Source organism: Peromyscus leucopus, chromosome 14, assembly GCF_004664715.2.
Source record: "Peromyscus leucopus breed LL Stock chromosome 14, UCI_PerLeu_2.1, whole genome shotgun sequence".
Lineage (NCBI taxonomy): Eukaryota > Metazoa > Chordata > Mammalia > Rodentia > Cricetidae > Peromyscus > Peromyscus leucopus.
In genome coordinates this window covers 76672071-76695898 of record NC_051075.1, presented here as the reverse complement: position 1 = coordinate 76695898, position 23828 = coordinate 76672071, and the positions used below count along the sequence as shown (strand labels likewise).

Sequence of the window (23828 nt, the reverse complement as noted above, 5' to 3'; positions counted from 1 at the left end):
AGGGAGGGAGGGAGGGAGGGAGGGAGGGAGGGAGGGAGCAGAGAGAAGGAAGGAACCATGGATGCTGGACCTTAGGCAAGTGCCCCATATAGAATAAAAGTGCTGCCAACGTACTTTTTAAATCGTCTGTTCTCTGGTAGAAGGGCATGTTGTGCCTTTTCTCGACAGGCTTGCCTCATCTGCTATCCCTCTTAGAACTTGGTTGATCTCTCCAGTCTTCTAGGCTATGAGGATTTGGGTAACATAAGCATAGCTTTAGATGAACATAACTGAAAGGATCAAATAAATACAGCCAGAACAGTAATTTTTAAATTCTGTAAAATAGCTCTTCCCTCCAAGGTATGAAGCCATGCACAGGAAAAACATGAAGTACCACTAACTACCCTACAATAAGTCCCTGGGAAAGGTAGAATCCCTCAGGAAGGTATCATTGTCCTCCTGTAACTGGACAGAACAGGAGGCTGACTGTGGGAAGGTGCTTCTCATTAAACCCAAAGTCCCATGATTAGAAGCAAGAGGAATTTGGTTTGCTTGGAAAGGCAAGGCATGCGCCCACTCAGCAGAGGCATAAAAACAAGCCTCGGTTATTTTTGATCTCCTGTTTTGGCAGAGACAAGGGTAGCTTTCGGGAAGACCCAGGGCTTCCATTCCACCATGCCAAGCCAGAGTTACCCAAGGATGGGCCAGTGTCCCGGGCAGTCAGAACTGCCAGTATCCTGTCTCATTATCTGGCACAGGAAGCTGGGCCCTGGAGAGAATCTGGTCTTGCAGGGAGGGATGCCACAGACCATCTGACACATAGCACACTCGTCCAAAGAGCAGCTACCAGGCCATACTGGTTCCACAAAAGCACATGTATTTTTAGTCCTTTGCTCATTCATTCAGCAATAATTTACTGGGCGCCTACCAGGCTCAAGGCTGGGCCGGGGCTATGGATAGAGAGAAGAATTTGACCCAGTTCCCGGCCCTCAAGGCTCTTTAGTTCAGTGCTGACATGTAAACAAACGCCCATGATAGAGAAAGCAGGGAGCTCTGGCTCAAGTATTTACAACTGGTGTGGAGCTGGGCGTGGTCACTCTCTTTGGAACAGTCAGAGAAAGAGTAGCTGCGAGTTCATTCATTGCCTCACGGCCTGACAGCTGACTCATTCATACATCAACTAATTCACTTGTTCAGTCATTCATTCACTACAACTTAACTTATTCTTTAATTACATAGTTGCTGACTAATTTGTGTCCTAATCAATTCTTTTATTCATTAACTATGATATCTTCATTCATCTATCCCTTAGACTTTTCATTTAAATGTTCATTTATCATTTCTTTCAGTTACATGTTTATTATGCAGTTGTTATAGTGATTTTCTTTCCTTTTATTGAGTCACTCAGTTACACATCATTGAGTGAGTCATTCATTCATTCATTCATTCATTCATTCATTCATTCAGGTAAACAGTAACTTTTCCTCTCATTAACAGACACAAACACTGACTCACTGCTTCATTTATCCCTTCATTACAAATGAAAGTCTACGTATCCATTCATTCATAAATCCATTCAGGAATCCATGGACTGACTGATCCACTCAAGATTGCCCATTCACTTCTCCTAGGTTGACTCACTGGTGTGTTTGTCTTTCATTCATTAACTCACTGGCTTCATCGTTCATCACTCACTCATTCCATGCTGCCCTGTTATTAATGTATGTACTCACAAACATTCCATGTACTCATTCACTTTTTTACTTAGTTACTAATTAGTGTATTGTTAATCTGCTCTTGGCACAATCCTTGATTTTTTTCATGACTTCATTCCTTCCTTTTTTTAACCCCTCAAGGAATCGTTCATTCATTCATTGTTTTATTTATTTATCCATTCTTTTTGTTATCATTGATTCACCTACTCATTCAACAAACATTTCATGTGCTCCTGGCTGACAGTTGAGGTTGTGAAAGACCTCACAGAATAGTAATGCCCCCTCTCATACAGTATACATAACTTAAATTGAGCAAAGAACTCTGCATTTCTGGACCACATGTATACTTGTCCTGTTGCATTGTGTGTGAGCTGGTATTAACTAATCCCATAGAGTTACTAGTTCTGTATGGACTCCATGTTTGACACAAGGTCTGACAAGAATGAAACTCAATAGTTATTGGGCAGAAATTAATATTTTTATTACTAATTGTTTTAGCATTCTCAGATACTAAGTATCAGCAAATAAAAATCAGGGAGCATTAGAACCTCCTAAAAAACCAGCAAACATATCAGTTCACTAGAATTTGTGCCTGAGATAGGAAAATTTACATCAGTGTGGTGAAAGAATATAAAAAAACCCCATCTTACTGGTACATACAAAGTGGCCATATTCACTATGTTCTATACAAACAAAGACAAGAGAGACTAAAGTTCCTTTCGTAGATGTCATTGGCTAAGAACTGTAATCATAGTACTTATCTCAAAACATTTTAATCACTAGCCCGTGACTGGTCCACTTCCAACTTACTTTATAAAAGACTGGTTTACTCAATAATGACAAGTCCACAAATTACAAAAAAAGAACCCTTAAACTGAATATTTAATATGTGTTTTGGGCTTCCTTATACACAAAGGCAACAGACTAGATCTTTTTGGTTAAATGGGTTTGAGAGGAAAAAAAGAGAGCTGATCATAGTTCTTATTTCATGGCAAAAGTTCTCATGGGAATATCTCAATTATTTAAAATTTCTGGGTGTGAATTTTTCCTTATTAATTTAGTCATACATTTTCAAAAAGAAAGTCAACAGAAAAGAATCTACAGCCATATATATCAGGAGAAATTGATTTCTACAGTTTTCTTTAGACTTCTTTAGCAGAACACACTACATGGCCTTACTTAAACAAACCTTCCTTTTATTGTACAATTCCAGGGTGGGTACTGGGTGGACATTGTGCTTACTTCTATTTCATTTTCTTAACAAGAACATGGTCTTTGCCTGCAATTAGAGTGTATCTGTGATCTCTCTGTTCCAGAAAGCAGTCCAAGCTTACTGTGTATAGGTCTCATTTGTGCAAACAGGACCACCTAGTATATGTGTTGTCTTCTTTGACTATATGACACATAATGTCAATTTTAAACAGACAGTGATCACCTGTAACAAAATGGACAAGCAAGAGCAGAAACTTGGTCTGCTACTCACCCATATCTATGCTGCCCTTGGCCACAATGTCAATGTCGGGACCTCTGTCCTGAAGTGTTGAGGAAAGGATTCCATGTGCATCCATTCTACTGAGTATAGAGAAGCATAGAGAGAAGCATGAGCTGGCCTCAGTGTCACTCTGCACACTCTTCCATTTAATTAACCTTCATCTATTTGCTTAACTTTTCCCCATAACGAATTAAATACCAAAGAACCTTTAGCATTTCAAACTGATTGGACCAAGACATTCCAGAACTGAATGAATAATACGTGCTTTAAAAATCGGTCCACATACTGGGCTCACTTTACTTCCTCACGAATATTTGTATCGATCGAGACATTTATTCAGTCTCTGCACAAAATCAATGTCTATGAGCCCTCACTGATGCCAAAGGTAGGTTCTTAAACTTTACTGCAGGCAGTCTCACCACATGGCCCACTAACGCTTTCATGCGATGGACTTCAGTTGCGCACAGAGATCACAGGGTTTCCTCAGATGCCTTCCCTTTACATCATCAGCCCATTCGCATTTAGCTTCACGCCTTTAACGTGAACAGGCACACCGTGAGACTGTATACCCACAAGTCCAACTCCCTCAGCAGCAGCCTCCAGCAGGGAAGGGGTGTTCAATTCAACTTTTGAAAATGAGGGAAAGAACCACTTTGTTCTTGTACTTCATTTGTACTAAATTGAATTAATGTGGGTTCATAGAACATTATTATCATCACTGAAATATAGGGCCTACTGACATTCGGTTATCTTCTGTAATGACACAATTGAAACGATGAGATAATGGCCCAAATTGATAACTTCATTACTTACATTTCATAATATTCTCTCTCCCCGGAGGGCAAGGGCTGAGAGCTTCATGATTAGGAACAGATCAGCTGAGGTAGTGTCCTGTAGAACAGAAAAAGGACATTTGCAAATGGTGAGGCCTAGGAGTGTATATGTTTGGGGGGGGGTGTAATGATGTAAATACAGTATACATTTATGAAAATAAAAAATTAAAAGGCATTATATTAAATTCTCAGAGAATTAATAAAATATTGAAAAATTTTAAACTAAGAGAAAAATAAATCATAACTGTTACTTCAAGAAATGCTACTACTGTGCCATTTATTTCCAGTTTAGTGTGTTGATTTTTATCCTTAGTCATTTATTCTTTAAGACCATAAACTCACTATTTTTATACACTTAAGACAGTAGCAAAAATAATGTAGCCACAGGCACATTGCTCATTGCCAAGGTGACACAGACTCTTTAACTTTGTGATGGCATTTAGTGAGCACTTAGTGGTCACTCATGGTAATGATGGGCATTTGTCTTATGATAAAATGAGCTCTGAACTTGCGGTGAACCCAGGGTAATATTCTCACCTAGACATCAGTCGCTACTGACACTTGGAAACAGAGCAAAGCCGGTTTGTCCATTTATCATCCCTTCCACAATCTATCAGTGTTCTTCCTTTGACACATCAGCTAGGAATTGGAACACAGCTTCCTCTGCCATATCAAATCATTTCCATTCTATTCACTGACTCTCACGGACAAATTTCTAGTCAACGTAAACACGAGATCCATGGATACTTCTCAAGATCTTTCTATAGGTCCCCCCCCCCAACAGAGATTAGATTCCTATTGTATTGGAAGTCTGTGTACTAAATACACTTCATGGTCCAAAACTCCTACATTAGCAGCACCACTATTATGGGCTCAAGCTGGTCCTTGCATTCTTCCTTCATGTTTACATGGTTTTATTGACCATGGAGCTGTATCAATAAGCTCACTACAAATAATCATGCAATAATCACCAAAACTTGTGATCCCTGAGCAGTCCGAACACCCTTCTGCACAATTACTGCCTAGAACAATATCTCTAGTCTTAATTAAACTCAATTTTGAATACATGCACACATTAGTCAGTGTAATAATGCTTTATATTAAGCCAATTTTCACAAATGAGTCAAAATGTCTTCCAAATGATTCTAATTCACACTTTAATGTGTGTGTGCGTGTGTGTGTATGGCTTTTAAAAAATCAAGAAAATACACTATTTACACACATAGCACCTGGACACACCCACAGACCTGACCGAAGAAGAATGGTTCAGCACAATTGTGTTCTTTCAGGAATACAGAGCAAAGAAGATCATTAGCAAGAATGAGATCCCATTTGCATTGGCTTTGTATTCGATCTTTCATTAGTCAGTCATTTAGACAATTTGGGATGTCTTTTATTTGATTTTTCTTGTATAAACAAACAGTGTCAGCTGTAACATAGACACAGACTCTGTTGCTGGTCTCCTACCTGGTGCAGAACAGTGTTTTCAGTAAATAGAAATGTCTGATTGCCTTGCAAAATATTCTTGTAGTTGAATAAGGCTTATTTCTATTCATTATTATCTATCTATTTGGATAATGGCTCTTTCCTTGAACTATGTGTACTATTAGCTTGAAAATGCATTTTAACAAAAGGAAAAATGAAGCCCTCATATTTTCCTCATCTCTATCTACACTGTAACTTCAAGAGAGAGGGGGTTTGTATTACTTCTGTGGTGGACCTTAGCTCTAGACATGTACCCATACAGAGTCCCAATAAAGCCCAGGATGAAGACTGTTCTCTTTTCACTACTACCCTGTTAGTTATTAACTCACTAATTCACAATTGGTAACTTTTAATTAGTATGGCTCACAGAAACCCATTGGATAATTGCCCTTGCTATAATCCGTTACAGGCTCATTCTCAAAGCTTTACCTCACCATCACATTGCTCAGCTTTTCATACATGTGCCTATCAGTGGAATGCTCCATGACCATTTCACATTAGAAACTGACCTGCACATGGCTTTCTGCCATTAAATAATGACAGAGACTAATACCATGGTCTAAATATCATACTTGAATACGTCTTTAAAAAACTACACAAGTAAAAACAAGAATTGTTGTCTAATTCTTACCTTGGCCTACAGGTGTGAATAAGGATTTCTCCTTCCTAACCTACTCTAAGGGGCAAAGCGCAGAAGTCATGACAAAGAAAACGCTGTTTCCTCTTCACTAAGTATCACTTTTCAGCTTTTACTAACAAACATTGTTTAACAATCATTAATTGAGAGTGCACTTATTTCATTTTCTATTGAGAGAAAAATGAAGACTTTTGAACTCCCCCATAGCCTAGAAGTAGACAACTTCTACAATTTATATTGTTGGTGTCATCATAGCCAAAGAGGTGGTAGGTATACAATCACATACTGATTTCAAAATCTACTGATGGTGCTTTTGTTTCATCATATATTTTAAATTTTGACTTTGCTTAATTGATGTTTTTAATTTATTTATTACTTTTTACCCTGGCCCAATCATAAAAGTAGAATAAAAATGCATAAACACAAATTATAAAACATAATGTGTTCTAACTCCTGACACTTATCAAGAGGATAATTCAAAACAAAGAATGCACGGCTAATATTTGGGGATGGATCTGAGAATATCACATATGTATTCATTCATGACTTCCATACCACAGTGGTCATCATTGATCAAGGACTAGCCTATGTTTCTCCATTCATCTCCTGTCTGTTGAGTAATTCATCATCTTACTACCAATGTCATCTCTACGAACTGCTCAAGATGCAAAAGAGCCCTTCTAGTCCTAATTTGTATACAGAGCCACTGAAACATTGGTGTGGCTATTTAATCAATTGTTTTCAATGTTTCATGTCTGTCTTATCAATAGACCACTTTACATCAACCCCTACTGGGCACTGGCATAATGTTGGCCACTGTTAGGTATATTACACACTTTGTAATAATACAGTAATTATCTTAAGCAAACTACCCATAGCAAGAAAAGAATGTTGGCTTCAACTCACATCCAACATGCACTTCTTCTTGGGAAACTGCAGAGCGCTTGACCATGGCAGATACTCCCATCATGTCACACAGTTCCTTCACTCTGAGACATACAGCACACAGAATATAACAAAATTAAGACATCCTCATTCTTCATCCTTGCTTTGCAGCTTTTTTACTCAGTCAAGCACTACTTGGAGTCATTTATTTTTTAAGAAAATAAATAATTTCAAACTAGCTACTGTAATAATTTGAAAACTCTCTTAATTGTACTGAATATATATCATTAGGCAGAGAGGTAAGAGTAGTGACTTTTTCTTTGGAATTTACTATTTTCTCTGTATATTAACAATTCTCCAAACTTATCGTATATTTTTATAGTTGGGCAATGCCTAACTATATCCATTGGTTTTATTTATGCATCTATTTATTCACTCCCACATTGACCAATCATGAAAATACATTAAGATAAAGACCAAAAAGAACTACACTGTGTATTCCTGGTATCTAGGCATGTGACCATTTCAAATACAGACAATGGGCTATGGAACCATTGTAATGGACCTCAGAATGTATAAATGCATTCATTGTACCAACTTATATTCTACCAGCAGTCAACAATGATCCAAGGTTGACCATTTATTTCACTGGTTTATACCTTCCTATCCATTAACGCACTGATATGTTAGAAATAAATAAGTCCCATGACTCATAAAACACCAAGAACACACTTGATATTCCTAATCTGTATAAAGAGTATTCTTATATTAATAGTAATTCATTCTGGTATTCATAATGTATAACCAATAGAAGATTTAATATCCATCCCTGATCAATCAATGGGAAAGTGCTCATCATCACTGATCATATACTTTAAAATGATGTATTGAGTATTCTTTTTTTGGGAGGGGTGGTTTGAGACAGGGTTTTTCTGTGTAGGTCTGGCTGTCTTGGAATTGGCTTTGTAGACCAGGTTGGCCTTGAACTCAGAGATATACCTGCCTCTGCCTCCAGAATTAAGTACCTCCAGGGATTAAAGGCATGTGCCACCATGCCTGGTGATATAATGCATGGAATTCTCTTAAGCAAATCACTCAAAACAAGATAACACTGGAGGATAATCAGGATGGCTCACATTCCTCAGTGCAGGCAGACAGAGCTTCTAGCCATGGAAGATGCTCCAATCGCACAGTATGTCCACTCCGGGGACTAATGAGCAGAGAAAACAAAACTAACTTTAAAAAAAAAAAACTTTCCTAGTAATGTTCTGTGCTTTTCACCTACTATTGGCCATTCAGGGTACCACTTTTGGAATATATTTAATCTTATCTTTTAAAAAGATGGAAATTTTTAAACTTGCTCAGAATGTGGCATTGTATGTAATTTACATTGCTAGAATGTCATCATCAGAAAAAAATGTGTTTTAAAGGTGGCATAATGTATTCTGTACATACCGATCTATTTCATGGCTCTTATGTTTTGAGAATTAGACAATGCTTTACTTACTTTATTTTGAAGACTAATTGACTGAATCTCACATTGATAGAATTATAAAAAATGAATGGAATTTATAACATCAAAAAAAATGGAATATATTCTACAGTCCTAAAAGAACACTTGAAATGAAGGAAATAGATTATAGTTCTTCGTTGGTAGATCTCAGAGTTCCAGAAATGTAGTCATCCATGTGGCTCATGTGCCACCAGTGATCATTATCAATCATGACTTTTTCCAGTCACTACTCCTTTATTGTCTGTTAATTAGTTCAATAATCAACTAAAAATAATTTGAGGACCTATTATTCCAACAACCCTACAAATCTTTCTTACTCCTAATCTGTGTGGAATTGTTCTAACCTTAAGTAATTATCCTCTGTGTTTGCTGAATTAATTGACAACTTCCATTCATTTCTGTGGCTCTCACTGGTATGAAGCAGCCATCCTTGGTGCCATACTATATTTTTCAGTGACACATTGAGTTCTGTTAAGTAAATCATCAAACCTGAAGAAAGGATCCTGACCAGTCTTCACAGTGGTCTGTCCAGCTCTACCCATGATGTCAGCACAGCTCCTAGCTGTGGAGGCATCCCCAAGTCAGCAAAGGTCTAAGGAATGCAAAGCAGAGGAGATAAAGACAAAAATAAGACATTGTTATTGACCTCTGACCTTCACTCATTCAGGCCTAGGTAATCATTTATATGATGAGGTTATCTATTTAATTAGCTCTTAAATAAATAAGGGCAAGTTTAGCAATGATTTGGACAGTCATAACATTATGCTTTATATCATAACTTTCAGCATTTGCTGAAAAGCAGATGTGTAAGATTTCTATCTGACCTAAAAAGTATTTCTTGTTCATCATGTATTTTTATAATTGGACCACATTAATTCTTTTTTATTTGTATATTTATTGATTCTTGCACTGATATCTTTATAAGAACATCAGGAAATACATATTTCCATATATATATTGAAATACACACACACACACACAGAAGTCAATTCCATCTCAACTGTTGACAACTGGACTTTATGATGGACATAAAGTCACTATTTGTTAACTCATATATCCCATCAGAGTCATCATTAATCCAAGATTGGACCCATTTTTCTACATTGTGAATATAAATGTGTCTCCTTCAATAACTACCCTCCTTTTTATACATAAGTATAATCTCATACATTCTTTTATACAGCTTCATATATGTTCTCTGTTACACTTTGACCTAGTGTGAATATATTTCACATCTTAGTAGCACAGTGACTAACCTTCCATCAAAATGATGACAAGAACGTTGGCCAAATCTCACATCATCCCGAGCCACTGATGGGCTGGCAGGCATTGAAGATGAACAGATCACCTTGGAAGAATTCATTCTAAGGAGCACAGAGCAAAGCATGGGACAAACAGTGACAACTCTGCTGTCAATCTTTATGTAGCCACATATCTTCTGTGTTGCATCTTGGTGTTTCAGACACATAGTCATCATGTATGAATCAAATGCCACCGGTGGTCATCATCAAGCCAAGATTAGTTCTCCCTTTCTCTAATTATTTCTATGTTGCCTATTAATTACTTAATTATAAACTCTATGATTAGTAACTGCTGCCCCCACAAAAATAAATCTAGGAGTCTGATTATACCTAATCTGTACATGGATTCTCTATAATATATCCACCATATTAATAATACACTAGTTATCACATTTGTATTAACAATGAACAATTTCATGTAGTCTCCATATCTGCCATTGGTATTCAGATAGCCCTCTCTACAATATGCACTGTGTAGACACTATATTAGGCCATCACTGACTATACTATACACTGTTTAAACACTATATTAAACCACTCAAACCAAGACAAGGAGGTTTTTGTAACTCACACTGGTCTTGTTTTCTTCCTCAGCAGGATGCAAATGGAGCCCTTGACCTTTGGGCGATCCTCTAATGACATGGTCCATCCTGAGTACAGAGAGGAGGGGAAGGAGGAGAGGAAAGGGGAGGGAAGAAGAGGGGAGAGGAGAGGAGAAGCCAGAAGGGGAGGGGAGAGGAGAGGATAATGAAATGCTTACAGAGAAGGCTGCAAGGGTAAAAGCACTGGAACGCATATCTGTCCCAGGCTCTATAAAAAGACACAAGCTGGTGCTGCTGGCTGTGGACAAACATGTCAGTCACCGAGAGCATCCACTTCAATGAGAGTGCACCAACAAAATTTTGTTTGCTTGTTTTTAAAAGCCACACTTCTCACATTGTCTTCCATGACTATCTGCCATCTGAACTATTCATGCAAGCCTTCTCAATTTAAAACTATTTACACTATTGTTTTATAAAATGAGTTTCTTCAGACTTCCAGCTAACCAAGAAAATTGATGTTATCTGTTACTGACATTATTTCAACTGTACACACAGACAGCTGTATGCTACTTGCTTCTCTTTGGATTACATATTTTCAGTGTACTAAGGGGGTTTGTTTTGGCCTTGAAATTCATGTTTGTAACTGAATAATGTTTCACCCACTTATCTCCATTGTTTTCTGTATTTCTTGGCTATTCAAGGAATTAAAAGAATAGTATGAAATAGGCGAACACAGAGATGGCATCTGCTGCAGGATGGACCCCAGAGACAGACACATGTACATTACCCTGTCTACTACATGACTATACTACCTGTGTTCATCATCAATCTACCCTGAATCTAGTCACCTCTATTCCCTTCCATGTTGGCTCTTGATTGAATCATTAATTCACTTGTAAAAATGGAAACCGTGTTATTCCCCCAAACACTGAAACAGACTGGAAGTAACTCTTCTCTAAAGACTGAGTTCACCCCAACCTGTCTCCTTCAATGAGGAACCTGGGTTCATTAAGCAAGGCCAACCCAGTGTCCTATATCATGTTAAGTCCATATGTGTCATTGGTTATACTTGGCTTAATGCAACATAGTTTTTATTGAATATATTCATTTGTGTTTATGAGTGTACATGCCAAGGATGTGTGCATGGAGGCCAGGGTTCAACATTTGGGAATCTGTTTTCTTTCCACCATGTGGGTACTGAGAAACAATATTAGGTCAGTAGACTTTGCAGCAAGTGCCTTCATCCCCTGAGCCATCTACCAGCCCCATATCAGATACTTTTCAATATTGAAGTGACTAACCTTACACAGACCACAATAAAACACAAGGACACTAACTAGTACTCACGTTGTCCAAAGTTCAATGCAGAGACACAAATGTTGCACTGGTGACCGCGAGAATGCAGGAATCACCCCAGGAGCACCCATTCTGAGGAGTACAGAGCAGAGCACAAGATACAAAATGGCGCACCCCTTCAAGGACCCATGTTCATCTACTTATCTTTCATGTTGGACCTTAGAGTTTCAGACAGGTATTAGTCATCGTGTCTCTCATACCTTGGTAAATGTCATCATTGGTCCAGAAAAGGCTTGATCTCTCCTCCCTATCTACACTTTTCAATAAGCCAATAGTTCACTAGGAATGCCTGTGATACACAGACATTCAACAGGAGCACAGCTCGCTGACATGCTTAGATTGGAACGCACATTAATGTGTTCGCATGTACTATTCGCCATGCTCATAATTTGTACCTGCTTAGTACACAAGCTCATCATCATCTTAAATGACAACGTGAAAGTGAATCTATAGGATTATATTTCAGGCTTTGTAAAATAAAGTGATGTCTAGAAAAACATAGACAAGACCTATGGCTGTCACACAAACTTACCTGGATACAGTTTATAAACGGGGAATTCACTGCCGGCTTATACACGTCCACTAGGGGAAGTAAAAAAAAAAAAAAAAAAAAGAGCAAAGGTAATAAATGATTATTAAAGGTGGACAACAACGATGGTTTTCAACTTTGATTTAGAGTGATATATCTATTCATTAACTAAATAACATAATTTATCTCCTAAAGAAACAAGCAAATTTAATTATGTCCAGGGATTCAGAACAGAAACTGTGGCTGTGAGGAAAACTGCATGTACTGTCCTTAATGAAAGAAGAAGGAACAAGGCCCCATACAAAAGTGGACTCAGGTATTCTCATCATGCATAAATTAGTTGTTTTGGTTTTCCATTGTGCTGTTAAAATTATCACTATATAATTAATGCTATACACACTGCTAACAGATGAAGTTATAACATTATTATGAGATCATACTAAGATCCAACCAAAGTGTGAGTCGAAAGTAGGTAACAGGCACAGTTTGTTACAGGCTGTCAAAGTGGCATCAGAAAAAGTCTGGAAGACTGGAACAGTCTCTGAAAACATCAGTAAGTCAGGCAGGTTTTCGGGAGAAGAATAACCAAAAAAAGAAAAAGAAACAATGAGAAGATTCCTCCTGAATATCTTCTGGTTACTTGTCATAACCAAGGGAGAAGCGAGCACGATTTCATTCTAAGCAATTGGGTAATTGGAGCCCATTTAGTGAAGTTATCTTAAACGTTACACTGATTGAGAAAATGGACATCTAAGTTCTACATAGCGTTTTACTGATTATGTTTCACACTCTATAAGTATGTGAAAATTAGTACTACTAAAAAATGGCAGTTTGAAAAAAAAAAAAAAAAAGGTCCAAAAGAAGATCGGCATATGCCAGTGAGACTTCATACAAAACTTACAATGATAAGGTACAGTAAAAGTTGGACTGCAGATTACAGAACAGGGCAAGGATTGATTAGCACACAAATACGTCCAGATCTCATTATTGGTCCTGGATGGGATCCCTCACTACATGACAGGCTGCAGGCCTGAATGACTTACGTGCTGCATGGATCATTCTGATACAAAATGGGAGACTATTCTGTGTGGGGACCAGAACAGGTTCCATGTGAAGCCATTTATAAGTGACTACTTTCTGGACTCTACTAATGGAAAAAAAAAAAAAAAAAAAAAAAAAGGCCAAGCACATACCTATTATCTGATCTCTGAGGAGAATGAGACAGTTGACTCTTAGTCCACAGAGCTCTGAGAAATCACAGTGAGCACAGGAAAAGCAGACAGTGCGTGTGTGTGTGTGTGTGTGTGTGTGTGTGTGTGTGTGTGTGTGTGTGTGTTTCTGTGTGACTGTGTGCTTGCGTTTCCAGGAGAGCATGCTAGTATATCAGTACTATGGACCTGGATGAAGGACAAAAAGCAGAAAAAAGAGAGAAAAAGTTGAGAGACTGTAGGACATCACTCTGTGCCCTCTCCTTTACCTAGGTTGTACCTGGTGCTCTTCCCGGGGGCACACTAAATTCTTGCCATTGTCAAGGAAAAATGCCTGCCCTTTCTTAGCAAACTGTGCTGTCCTTCAGAGGGTCAGCAGGTTACCTCCCCCCATCTCTGCCCAAGATGTGTGAAGACTCCAAGCTGAGATTTTTGTTTTCCACTCCCACATCCGTCAAATCCCAACTACTCTGCCCCCACTCTGCTTAGCTGCCAGCCATGTTTCCTTGGTTAATGGACATCAGTCCGCTTCACAGGACTGATCCTGCTCTCTCTCTCCACCCCCAGATCTAAGAGAGCACCCAAGGCGGCTCAAGGGCCATTGCTCTGTGCCGACCTCAGATTTCGGATAAGACGGCTGTCATAGAGAAACACTCAGACTCCACCAGATCTCATCATTGGTCCCGGTTGGGTGCTCTGTCTGGAGCCGTCGGGATGGGCTCCCTCACTGGTCAGTGTGGCACATCGGGAGGCCACACTAGGGGAGGCTACTCTGTTCTGGGACACCTCACCAGCTGCTCTTCCAGCCAGCAGCAAGGTCACTCTTTGCCTTACCCTGCCTGAACCATGAGGCTTTCCTCGAGACCCTCCTCACCTGTCCACAGGTGCCCACAGGAGGACCAACACTGTAGCTGTCTGCCACCAGGAGCTCTGCACGGAAATCAGGGCAGCCCCGGCACTCTCCACCTCAGCAAACATGTGCCATCATCAGTCTGGTCTCCTCTCTGGAGGGAAGATGGCAGAGAAGGGAATAGAAATATTGAGACTCTCTCTCTTCCTGCTGACCACCCTGTCTCCATTCAAGGGGGGCTGCCTACAGGCTCTCTCTCTAAGGGAGTGGGCTTTAGTTCCCCATGATGGGGTAGATTGTCAACCTCAGGCTGACTCAATGCAAGGCCGACCACAGTCTGCACCACCCTTGATTCTGAGTAACATTATGAAGTATCTGTGCAGCCCAGGAAGAAGCACAGGTCCACAAGGGACGGGCCTATGCCTATGGGCCTCCATCCACAGCTTAGCCCGTGAAGGCAGTCATCGGGAATGACTGACCTCAGATTTCTGGATATTTGGCGATCATTGAGTATCACTCACAAGCCACCAGATCTCATCATCGGTCGTGGATGGGCCCCCTCTCTCCCTGGCCAGTTGCAGGGCTGCACTTCTTAGGTGGTGCAGGGAACACTCTGAGCACAGCATGAGAGACTACTCTGTGTGGTGATCCATAAAAGGATCCCCTCAAAACCAGTCATATGTGATTGCTTTCTGGACTCTACTAATGCAAAAACACCTTAAGGCCAGAGGACATACCTATCATCTGGTTCCAGAAGAAGGTCAGATGGTTGGCTCTCAGTCTACACGGCTCTGATCTCTCGGTGCCCCCAGGGCTTGCTGAGTTTGTGTGTGTGGGGGGCAGATGTGGGGGTTCGGGATTTGTCTCGAAGTCTGAAAGCTGTAGTCATGAGTCTTGTGGGTCATTCTGGAGGGTACAGAGCAGAGAAGGGAGAAAAAAAGTTGAGAGACTGTAGGACATCACTCTCGGCCCTCTGTTTTCCCTAGGCTGCACCTGTTCTCTCCAGGGGCACACTAAATTCTTGCCATTGTCAAGGAAAAATTACTGGTCCTTTTCTTAGCAAACTGTGCTGTTATACAGAAATTCTGCAGCTCATCTCCCCTCATGTCTCCCCAAGATGTGTGGAGACTCCTTGCTGAGATTTTTTGTTTTCTACTCCCACATCGGTCAAAGTCCCAACCACGTTGCCCTGACTCTGCCTATCTGCCACCCATGTTTCCTTGGCTAATGGATGTCCGTCTGGTTCACAGGACTGGTCTTGCTCTCTTTCTCTGCCCCCAGCATCTAGGAGAGCACCCGAGGCGGCCCAAGGGCCATTGCTCTGTGTCGGACCTCAGATTTCGGATAAGACGGCTGTCATCGAGAAACACTCAGACTCCACCAGATCTCATCATTGGTCCCGGGTTGGGTGCTCTGTCTGGAGCCGTCGGGATGGGCTCACTCACTGGTCAGAGTGGCACATCGGGAGGCCACACTAGAGGAGGCTACTCTGCTCTGGGACATCTCACCAGCTGCTCTTCCAGCCAGCAGCAAGGTCACTCTTTGCCTTAACCCGCCTGAACCATGAGGCTTTCCTAGAGGCACTCCCCACCTGTCCACAGGTGTCCATAGGAGGATCATAGCTGTTGCTGTCTGCCACCAGGTTCTATGGAGCAATCTTTCTTTTCTTGAATTCTTCATCAGTGTCTATCTTCAGTGTCTTTTCAATATCTCTGTATTGTTGAATTCAGAGAATCTCTTGTTAATTTTGAGACTTCCTTCTTTAATTGCTGTTACCTTTGGTATTTTAAGTTTTTGCCTGTTCGTTTTTCTTTTGCTGTTCTTTTTTTTTTTTTTTGCCTTCTTCTTCAGAGTTAATAAATTTTAGAGATTCAGACAGATTTACGGTCAATAATTTTCTTTACTACCCTGTATTTTTTATCGTTTACTCTTTCCATACCCTCAATTCTCATGGAATTCCTCTTCTCTCTCCTTTCTGCCATCGTTATGTCCTTTTGTGATATCATTTTAGTACAACTGCTGGCCTTTTTTGGTTAGACTAGCATCTCTCACTTTGCACAAGAGGCTGCCATATATCCTGGCCTTTAATTTCTATTATTCTTTAATTCATCCATCATCAATCGAATGCTCTCATAATGTATCATTCCTTTCAGAGTGAGCCTGTTTTCTAACATCTATATTGAATCCTTGATTATTTATATGATGAACTCATATATCATGAATATATTAAAATTGTGTTAATTACCCTCCAAACTGTACAGATTTAATGAATCAGAGGCACAATCTCTTCAATATTGTAGACAGTTTGCCTTTTACAGTCAGCACACATTACTTCTCCCAGTATTATGTTAACAGTGGGTTTCTTAGAAATCTCTAATTTCATGGCACTTATGCAGATAGCAGCCTCCAACAGCATCACCCTGCTACTCATGTCTTCCCTCAGCTCTACACAGCACTGCTGCTCTAGTCTGTTGTATTGGAGAAATCTGTCAGTCCACTTGAAAGCATTACTTGGGGTGTGTAGACCACATTAATGCACCCCTTCATTTTGCTTTGATGTTTTCTTACATTGAACTATTTTGGTGTTACATCGTAATTTAGAAATTATTCATATTATCTTTTACAAAATGACCTAGTTGAAACTAAATGAGAAGATAGACATTATCTGTAATTTCCTCTATCCCATCTTTATACAACTTATGATCAACATGATCCCTGCTTCTTTTTGGAAATAGTATGTTGGTGTACCACAGGGATTTTTTACCTTAGTCCTCATTTTTATAACTGGAGGAATATTCCCTCTTTTCCCTTTTTCTTTATACTTCTCTATTTTTGTTTTTGGAGTGATATTGGAGGAATTAAATTAAAACATGAAATATGTGAACATGAAGTGCACATCTGCCAGATGGACCCCGGAGACTGACACATGAGTATCTCTCTGGACTTATACTGATTCTGTTCATCAATCATTTATTCACTTTAATATTGACTGTTTATTTAATCATTTATTTACTAGTAACAATGGAAATCTCTATTATTCTCCCTGAACACTGAGAGAAGCTGGAAGCTCACATCAATTCCCGTTCATTGATAAGCCTTGGTTTTGTACAGGCATGTCCAATTCAATGTTCTAAGTCATGATACTTTATTTCATCGACCACTTTTGAGCTAATGAAATAATATTGCACATTAATTTATATACACTTATTCATCTGTGTTGAAGAATAGAGCTGAGGAAGTAATAGAGAACTTTAGGGTTCTAAATATCCAGCTAAGGTCATCAGGCTTTCGTTTGAGCCATCTCACTGCTCCTCCCTTCTCACTGTTAGATAATGAAGGGACTAACTTTTGGCACACCTCCTAAATCATGCCAATACTATCACCTAGCACTCACTTAGGCTCTAAGTTCTAACACAGTTAGGCAACCAGTCAGCTGGTGAGCACGGAAGATGGCATGATCCCCTTAGGAATGCTCATTCTAGTGAGTGCAACACACAGCAGAGGCTGAAATATGACAGAACTTTTCCTAACTTTGATTATCCACTTATCTTTGGGTTGGAATTCCAAGTTCCAGATATCTGGTCCTATCATCCAACACTCAGGTGCTGACATTTGTCATTTATCAGTCCCCTTTACTTATTTCTATTTATCTGACTGTTTTATACTAGATAAACATAAAAATTTTGAGTTTTGTATTAATTACTATTTAACCGTCAATTTATAGGTTGTAGAATGCAAATTAAACACATGCATATGGTACATAATAATAACATCAGTGCAGAAAATTGTTTTGTTTTGTCCAATGCTTTTCTTAGAATTTGTGGCCAACATGTAAGAAACACAGACATTATTGTAGATTAGTTTGTTATTTGCTGCATGAATTTGATCAAATCAAGGTGATTGACTTATGTGTGTGCTTATCACCTCTCTACATATGATACTATAGGTCGATTGGAACTATAATCACCAGTCTACTCATAATCTAGTACAGTGTTGACAATCTCATTAGTTATTTTTGTAATTGAACAATTCTTCACTTATGGTAAAACAAACAAACAAACAAAAAAAAACCCACCCTAAATCTAATTATATTGAACCTAAGGAAAATATCAGCACTTCAAAGTGTGACTATTGGGTGATTATTACAGGAAAATCAGATTGTTTTGTGTTGGGCATTAAAGTCATGGCACATCTTACCTGTCATATTGAGTGAGGTAGAACAAACCAAAGGGTGACCCTGTGACCCCTCAATATGAATATTGGCCTTGCAATGCTAATTACACATAAAAAATAGAAAAACCTGGATCACAAAAACATAAAAACACAAGCCCTTAAGACTTTATCATTTTCTGTCCAATCATTTTTCATTTGAATCTGTGACTCTTTGGTAAGTGACTTGTGTGAGGCTCAAGACTGAAAAGTAATCATATTCCACATCGTATCTCTTAATAAGATACATAAAGTTTAACAAACTTCACATTTCAATCCAGCACCTAAAGGAGAAGGAGAACTCTGCAGTTATTTTTCTCAGGTCTGTGCTGCCAAGTCTCCATCAAAGCAGAACTCATGTAAGACCATAAGGCAATTAGTGAGACATCCATTCCCCTGGTCCATACATCCAGCCTTTCCCTGATATCACTACTATGTCATTTAGTTTTTTGTGATATTTATTTATAGTTCACTTCACAGTATATACTTCAATCTTGTCATAGGTCAAGAGCAATGATCAACTGTTGCTTGGGTTATTCAAAGTGGATGAAACAATGGGTTAACTTATTGTTTATTTCAATTTATATGAATATTCATTTTCCTTATTGTATATTTTAATATATTTAATATTGTATATTTTAATATTTAATACTAATGAGTATTGATTGCAAATGGCTCACATGCAACAGTTGTCAACCTTGGTTTTGACTGACCATCACCTGACAGTAATACAGAATAGGTCATGAAGAAATATACATGAATGACAAAACATAAGAATAATATCAATAAGGATGAATAATACACACCTCTGAATTTTTCTGTTAGAAAAAGTAAATTATACCATGACTGTCCTCATATGCATGGAGAAATTACTACCATGCTTCTGTCAAATTGATATTAAAATTGGCAAGGTTGGCACCTTTGATGGTAGAAAATAGTTAAAAAAAATAAATAAAATGCCATTTTTCAAAGAGACCCTGACAAAGACAACATTGGCTGTTACATTTGTCCCACATTCTAGCACAGAGAAGCAAGCCGCAAGCCACTCACCATGGAAGAATATGCCATTCTTCAGGAGAACATCCACACGTAGTCTTCCCAAGAGCATCCTCTCTGTGAGGCATGGGGTAAAACATAACACAGCTGAGATAGTGAATCAGTCTGTATCATCCTTCACATGGTCATTCATTTATCAATCATTATTAGAAAATTAATTCCATTCTTCAGAAAACGAACAAATGTGACCTTCCCTCAGAACATAGTTGTGGTCTACAGTTGAACTGAGTACATGACTCTTAAACAAAAGCTCACAGTGAGGACCCATGTACTTCTCCTACCAGGTCAGTGTGTCCAGTGTACATTACTACATTCTTATATAATCATGTATTTTACAATTGGATGATGCTTCACCCATCATCTTAGCTTTATCTTGATAGATTATATATCCTAATATATATATCCTTGAGTTGTTCACTGGCCCAATTACAATAATAGCATGAGTATATGAACATGGAATGGAAAATATATGTCTCTTCAGATATGACCTCAGTGTTACAGACACATATTCATTGACAAGGGCTCATATGCCACCCATGATCATCATGAATCCAGGATTGGACCTGTTTTTCTCTATCACTTCTACTTTGTTTATTGGTTGAATCACTAAATCACTTGTCTTGTCTCCTACTTACACTTGTCCCAAGATCTAACCTAGAGATATGACTAATGACTGGGTAACTCTGGAATACGCAGAAATCTCCCCAGGAGAAGCAATTCTGGGGAAAAGAGAACAGAACAAGGGATAAAAAACGACTCTCTCTTCCACAGACCCTTGCTTCTGCATTCATCATTTATGTTGGACCTTGGAGTTTCAGACACATGTCATTCATCATCTGGGCCTCATATACCAGCAGTTATGATTACTAATCCAGGGGCAGGCTAATCGCTCTTCATTCTTTTTTTTTTTTTTCCGAGACAGGGTTTCTCTGCGTAGCTTTGCGCCTTTCCTGGAGCTCACTTGGTAGCCCAGGCTGGCCTCGAACTCACAGAGATCTGCCTGGCACTGCCTCCCGAGTGCTGGGATTAAAGGCATGCGCCACCACCGCCCGGCTCGCTCTTCATTCTTATCTACACTGTTTGGTTAGTAATCCTTTAACCCACCAGTGATGTTTCTTGAAGCCAATGATATATATATGAAGAATATGCTATTTGGGATGTAATACCCATAGCCTTTTGTTATCTAAGGTCAACTTTTCATTATATCAGTTACTCAGTTAAGATATTCATCAGTGTCCCAAATTGAGTGCATTAGACCTTCTCTCACTGCATATTTTTGAAACAGAGAGTAAATTGTCCAGGAACAACAAAACAAGATTTATACCTATTACTCATTTTGATTTCCAGAGTCTAGTGAGAAATGCACTGCCTAACACCAGCCATGGAGAATTCCAGCCTCAGCTCAGATGATTCCATTGGGAAGCACACAGAGCAGAGCAGATAAACAAAGAAAGTGAAAAGCTGGGATATTCTTTTTATAGACCTTTGGTTTTTAGCTTTGCTTTCTGAATTGACTTATTCACTCATTAATTTAATAAAGTATGCTTTTACCTTAACAAAATATATAGAAACAATTTAATTTAAAAAGAACTTTAAAATAGTCCCACATCCAGATGATAAACAAGGCTTGAACATCTAATGTCTATGTTCGCTGAGGATGGTAGTATAGGAGTTATATTTATTTCCCACTGTGCTTTACTGTTTTTATAGCAACATATCAAAGTGCTCCTGACATACTTCATATTTGCATTTGATTAATACATAAGTAATTGATTGAATAATAGTTTTATTGCTTAATTCTAGTCACATAATCAACATATATAAACACAGGTACCAGCCTCTGAGTCCTTAGATATTTCTAAATACGTTTAGAGCAGTGGTTCCCAACCTTCCTAATGCTACAACCCTTTAATTCAGTTCTTCATGTTGTGGTGACCCCCAATTATAAAATTACTTTCATTACTACTTCAGAACTGTAATTTTGCTATTGTTGTGAATCATAGTGCAAATATCTGACATGCAGGATATCTGATTGGTGTTCCCAAAGGGGCTTGTGACCCACAAGTTGAGAACTATTGTGCTTAGGCATCTCACAGGCATATCAGACATGTGATCCCTGTGATGGGTTATTCAATCCCCAAAGGATTCATGACCAACAGGGTGAAAACCACTGGTCTGGAGGATGTCTTCTACCAAGAAAATGAACTATCTTACATTTTTATTGGCTCTTAGAGTCCAGATGATTCATGGAGTGTACGAGGCCCACTCTCAATACCTGCTATCAACATTGGTTCATGTTTTAACCTCCTACTTTTTATTTGAATTTACTCTTTTCTAAGTTACTAACCCAAGTAAATCAATAAAATAGCCTGATTCACAAAAATAAACATGATGCTTGACAGGTTAACATCTGTCTGTAGAATCCTATCCAATTGAGACTTTATCTTTTGTTAATTGGCCTCAGTGTGGCGGTGATCAATCAGTAATCACAACAGCTGACATCAATCTCTCGTTAGGGTACAGTCAACTTTTATTTGGAGGAGCAGTGTCTCGTGATATCTAGCACATTCCTTCATCCACTCATCAGCTAGTGGCTGCTCAAGACTGTCCCACTTTGGCACCTGTAGACAGCACTGCGGTGAGTGTGAGTGCAGGCGTCCCTTTGACACAAATGCATCATTTCCTTTCCACCCAGAGCTACTAGTTGGTTGGATTGTCAGGCACCTTAAGTATTAAATATTACTTACATCATCCTCCAGGTTTCTGACCAAGATGGACCATGGAGAACTTTACCACGAAGAATCCCATCAGCTCACACCAGACCATGGGGAAGAACAGGAAAAAGAACACATGGTTAAAAAAATTTAAGACAACCAGATTGAGGTACTCTCCCCATTGGCCCTTAACTTTATCTATGGTTTAAAGTGGTTATTCTCAACCTTCCTGATGCTGCAATACTTTAATACAGTTCCTCATGTTGTGGTGAACCCCAACCATAAAATTATGTTCATTGCTGCTTCATAACTGTGATTTTGCTACTGTTAGGAATCATAATGTAAATATCTGATAGGCAGGATCTTATATGCGACCCTTATGAAAAGGTTGCAACCCACAGGTTGAGAACAAGTGCTTTGGAGTCATTTATACACTCATTAATTTAACAGTATAAGGTTTTGTTTTTGTTTTTATTCCTTTTAATGAAAGAGAATTTTAAATTTTCCATATACTGAGAACATTGGCTTTACTATATAAAGTCTGAACTATCTTTAGCCAATGAAGGGCAAGTAAGGGAGTCAGACATCTAAATCAGGATCTTACTGTTTTCTTAACACATTATAATGTGCCAAGACATGTATTTTTATAGTTAGACAGTATTTCATTAATTGAGTGATTGATGTTCTCATTCATCTAATTTTGACACAAAGGCCAGGACCAAGAGCCTTGGATATTGCCAAGTCTGTCTTGAAGACACCTTCTAATAAGACAATGAACAATATTTCTTTTGCATTCGACTCCAGAGTCTAGGCATATTTTATTCACCCTACAAGGCTCATTTGACAGCAGCCACCAACACTGGTTCTTATTTGCCTTTTTAATTATAACATTTCTATTTTTATTCTAAGCGATTAATTAAAGTAAATCAATAAACATGATTCATAAGCTCAGAATACGATACTTGGCACATCTGACCTTGCTCTCTTTCAAAGGGGACCAAAGTACAATGCCCATTTTAAATTCAATTACTTGTCATCCTTCTGATGAATTTTTTTTCTTTTCAGTTTTCTATATTATTATGAGTTTTCAAGTTTATATATATACATATATGTATATATATATAAAATCTACAAGAATTTCATATGTGTATATAATGTATTTTGTTCATATCCAACAACCCACTCCCTCTGGGATGACCCCTGTATCTCTCTCAACTTTTTTTCTCAGATAACATATGGAGTCTAAAATTAGTGTGACCCAAATGTGTGTGAATCCAACACTGGAGCATGGTCAAGTTTCTAGTCTCTTAAGGCCTTGTTAGATTCTATTTGGACACAAATTAATTTTTATTAAAAAAGTGACATTGTGGATCGAGCTACAGATATTAATGTAAAGAGAAATAATTTAGGCACAGAAGGATAAGTAGTACATGAACTCATTCATGTTGAAAACTGACCTCAGGGAAACTGGGAGTTGAATGGTAGCAGAGACGGGGAGGTTGTAGAGATGCAGAGGTAGTAAAG

General features: G+C 38.7%; 1 long non-coding RNA gene, 9 other non-coding genes and 1 pseudogene across 12 annotated transcripts; all 11 read right to left on the bottom strand.

The window, feature by feature from the left end:
* Nucleotides 1–40: 40 nt before the first annotated feature.
* LOC114684509 lies at nt 41–22597 on the bottom strand. Of its 3 annotated transcripts, XR_003733352.1 has the most exons (15): nt 22338–22597; nt 19585–19647; nt 15917–16037; nt 15063–15231; nt 14350–14479; nt 13461–13664; nt 12271–12320; nt 11730–11810; nt 10412–10490; nt 9796–9903; nt 9029–9131; nt 7048–7130; nt 4000–4077; nt 3178–3266; nt 41–224 (listed from the first exon to the last, which is right to left on the bottom strand). It is a non-coding gene; the product is annotated as an uncharacterized LOC114684509 (long non-coding RNA). The 3 variants fall into 3 exon arrangements; XR_003733351.2 differs by lacking the exon at nt 22338–22597 and having other exon boundaries at nt 15917–20555; XR_003733353.2 differs by lacking the exon at nt 22338–22597 and having other exon boundaries at nt 3178–3263; nt 15917–20555.
* On the bottom strand, nt 6651–6718 carry LOC114684550 (annotated as a pseudogene).
* LOC114684545 lies at nt 7586–7655 on the bottom strand. Its single transcript, XR_003733388.1, has one exon. It is a non-coding gene; the product is annotated as a small nucleolar RNA SNORD113/SNORD114 family (small nucleolar RNA).
* LOC114684526 lies at nt 8680–8750 on the bottom strand. Its single transcript, XR_003733378.1, has one exon. It is a non-coding gene; the product is annotated as a small nucleolar RNA SNORD113/SNORD114 family (small nucleolar RNA).
* LOC114684533 lies at nt 9983–10054 on the bottom strand. Its single transcript, XR_003733381.1, has one exon. It is a non-coding gene; the product is annotated as a small nucleolar RNA SNORD113/SNORD114 family (small nucleolar RNA).
* On the bottom strand, nt 11891–11963 carry LOC114684534. The gene has a single exon (XR_003733382.1). It is a non-coding gene; the product is annotated as a small nucleolar RNA SNORD113/SNORD114 family (small nucleolar RNA).
* On the bottom strand, nt 14086–14160 carry LOC114684546. Its single transcript, XR_003733389.1, has one exon. It is a non-coding gene; the product is annotated as a small nucleolar RNA SNORD113/SNORD114 family (small nucleolar RNA).
* Nucleotides 14799–14873, bottom strand: LOC114684523. Its single transcript, XR_003733375.1, has one exon. It is a non-coding gene; the product is annotated as a small nucleolar RNA SNORD113/SNORD114 family (small nucleolar RNA).
* Nucleotides 15652–15726, bottom strand: LOC114684532. Its single transcript, XR_003733380.1, has one exon. It is a non-coding gene; the product is annotated as a small nucleolar RNA SNORD113/SNORD114 family (small nucleolar RNA).
* On the bottom strand, nt 20073–20144 carry LOC114684525. Its single transcript, XR_003733377.1, has one exon. It is a non-coding gene; the product is annotated as a small nucleolar RNA SNORD113/SNORD114 family (small nucleolar RNA).
* Nucleotides 20390–20464, bottom strand: LOC114684524. Its single transcript, XR_003733376.1, has one exon. It is a non-coding gene; the product is annotated as a small nucleolar RNA SNORD113/SNORD114 family (small nucleolar RNA).
* Nucleotides 22598–23828: the final 1231 nt, after the last annotated feature.